Source organism: Notothenia coriiceps, unplaced genomic scaffold, assembly GCF_000735185.1.
Source record: "Notothenia coriiceps isolate Sejong01 unplaced genomic scaffold, NC01 NC01_scaffold00008696, whole genome shotgun sequence".
NCBI lineage: Eukaryota > Metazoa > Chordata > Actinopteri > Perciformes > Nototheniidae > Notothenia > Notothenia coriiceps.
In genome coordinates, this window is record NW_011341397.1 from 67,378 (window position 1) to 70,274 (window position 2,897).

The 2,897-nt window shown below is 41.0% G+C and overlaps 1 protein-coding gene across 1 annotated transcript in view; it reads right to left on the reverse strand.

Moving 5' to 3' along the window:
• LOC104944717 (protein FAM115-like) overlaps positions 1 to 2,897 on the reverse strand; it is a 21,107-nt gene that overhangs the window by 11,247 nt on the left and 6,963 nt on the right. The window lies entirely within an intron of this gene.

Sequence of the window (2,897 nt, forward strand, 5' to 3'; positions counted from 1 at the left end):
CATTGAGTTTAGTTATCATCGTTTCACTATTACTGTAGTTAAATCACGAGTTACCAACTATTCTAACCTGTTTACCCAATGATGGTTTAAAAAATCGCTTCTGGAATGAACTCTGGTGTGTTCAGTATATGGACCATGGGTGGTCGCTTCCAGGGGGCAGGTTGCTGGTATCTCTCAGGGCTCTGTCGAATAGGCCGCTCGGTCCTTAAAGACGGCAGAACAGGTCGTCCCCACAAGTTGGAGAAAGGTCATAGCATTCAGGTGCATCTTTGATCGTTTCTCGGCTGGAAGTTGCTATTTGTAGGTAGCAGGGCAACACCTTCTTTAAAGGGCATTTCCGCCAACCTTTCTTGGAGCTACTGGAGGAAATAGAGTTTAGGAAAAAGTGAACAATTTTTATTAAAATTAGGTAGAATCCTCCAGATTTTATCTAACATGATTGGTGTTGAGAGAAAAACCGCTTGGCGTGGTCAATCGGTCCAAAACTTAGTTTCATACATGCCTTGTGAGTTATGATGGAGAGGACATGGTTTGGAATTGGTAATTTACGGACCGTACATGGATTCGTCCAAAAATGGTATATAACGTTTTCTTTTTCTTGATTCTTCTTTTGCTTTTAGCTGTTTAGCTTTCCATTGTATTGAATGTTGGGAAGTGTTCATCTTAACCCAAGCATTTTTTGGCCACCTATGTCAAACATAAACTCTCTTTTCCCTGCAGGTAGTGTCTCCTAAGGGGCCGTCCCTTCAGTCGCGAAGATTTGCCTTCCCTTACTAATTATCTACGTGTTTTCGATTGTCAAGGTCATCGATGGTGGCCTGTTGAACCCCAGGCCAAGTCTTTGTATTACATAGAAACACGAGAATTGAACTCTAAAAATGAAAATTGTCTCTCTTACATAATACTCTTAGAGTGTTAGGCTTTTGGGCTTTGGGTCCACGTATTGGAAAAAAATATTGATAAAATGATATCCTTCTTCATACCTTTTTCTCTTGCGCCCGACCTCTTCATGCACATACACTGACCACAGGTTGCATGTGGCCTCTGTGGTGTGTGGTCTAAACTCCCAACAGCTTTTCTGTTGGTTGTGTCCCAGTTCATGAATTTCTCCCCACAGGCCTGCAGTCTTGGCAGAATCTGGTCTGAAGAGCTCTGTAGCTGAATCTGTGTGTATCATGATGGGATAGCCTGCATGCATCCAACCTGGATGGAGAGAAATAAGTAACACAGGAATGTATCTTTCAAAATATCTACACAAAGATTTGGAGAGATTGTACCTTTTGTAATTCCCTGTGATGAGCTTAGGTCTTATGCATGTCATAGCAGTTCATTAAGATAGTAATAACTAAAGTACATTATCACTGCCTTTACATTTCTGAATCATGTGGGCCCTGTCCCAAACACAAAACACAATACACAAGATCAAAAATATTATGTAGAAATGCAGACATTACATCAAATGGAAACTGCATAACAATATTTACGCCATTAATCCTGGCTACTATCAAAATTACAATCAATAAAATGCAATTCTATCCTGTTAATTAATGCATGCTGGCTTTTAGGGGTGGGAATTACCAGTCTCCCCACTATACGATACTATCACGATACTTAAGCCACGATACGATGCGATTCTACGATATGCTAAGTATTGCGATACAATATATTGCAATATTGCAAATCCTATGCTTTATATATCCGAATATATATGTCCTTCTTCCCTTCCTGGTTAAAAAATCCCAAATAATTCCACACCTTTGATTAAAACGCGACCGCCGCATTTCTGATTTCTTTCTCCGTTGAATCCATCTTTGTTTTGACTAACTGCCTGCCAATCCCAATGACTTTACCCATGGCCATGACCCACAAGAAAAAGCTCAACACCATCTAGTGGATTGAAAAAGCAATTGTTACCAAAACTTTCATTTGGATTTGCAATATGAATGGTTTATTAAATAACCTAATTTGTGTTCTTTGAACCTGAATAGTAGATGGAATTGTTTTTGTTACTAGTGCTAGTGGATCACCGGAGCTGTTAGCGACAGAGCCTCGCAGCGGGGAAACTGAAACTGTGAAACGCATTTGCGCATAAGATTAATTGCGCCGCTTTCTCGCATAGATCGTCCGACATATGAGGGCCCTTCAGCAAGGTGAGGCCCCACGCAGTCTGCGTGATCTCTGTGTGGGGAGGGGCGGCCCTGGTCAAGTGTAAGACCATCTTTCGGATGGATATGCTACAGTTTATATAATAAAATATCGATACTTGGCTTCCATGTATCGATACAATATCTCCACGCAAAGTATCGCGATACTATGCTGTATCGATTATTTCCCTCACCTCTAGTTTTCTTTGTATTCAATCACAGTTAATGGGTTGAAAACACATGCAGCAAAGTTATCAATTGAATATGTGAGAATGTGACAGCACAAAACACTAACCAGCAGAAATCTGCACATCTGCCACAAAACGTTCTTTGCGGGAACATTTGTGTGGTATGACAGCCAGATCTGCAATGCCCTTCATGATGTCGTTCCACAGCGCTGCCACCTCATCAGGGCGCTCCAACTTTCTAACAACATCCGATGGTACGGTAAGGATGATGTTGTCAAACTCAAACTCTGCCCAGGGTGCTGGAGCTGTGCGCAGTGACAACCAATCAGCTGCTGTTGTCACACCTGAAATGAAAATAGGATTGGTGTTGAGGTGAAATCAAAAAATGGCTTTACAAGATTGTGATTATTTTTCAAATAATCCATTGGGGAAAGATTAGAGGAAGTATGGGGGCCAAAAGCTTTATGTCAAATCAAGCAATCTGATTGGTCGATAGCGTTTTTGCGGACCTCTTTGATTACAGATTTGAAAACATCGTTGCTTGCTTTAAAAGTAGCACAATTCA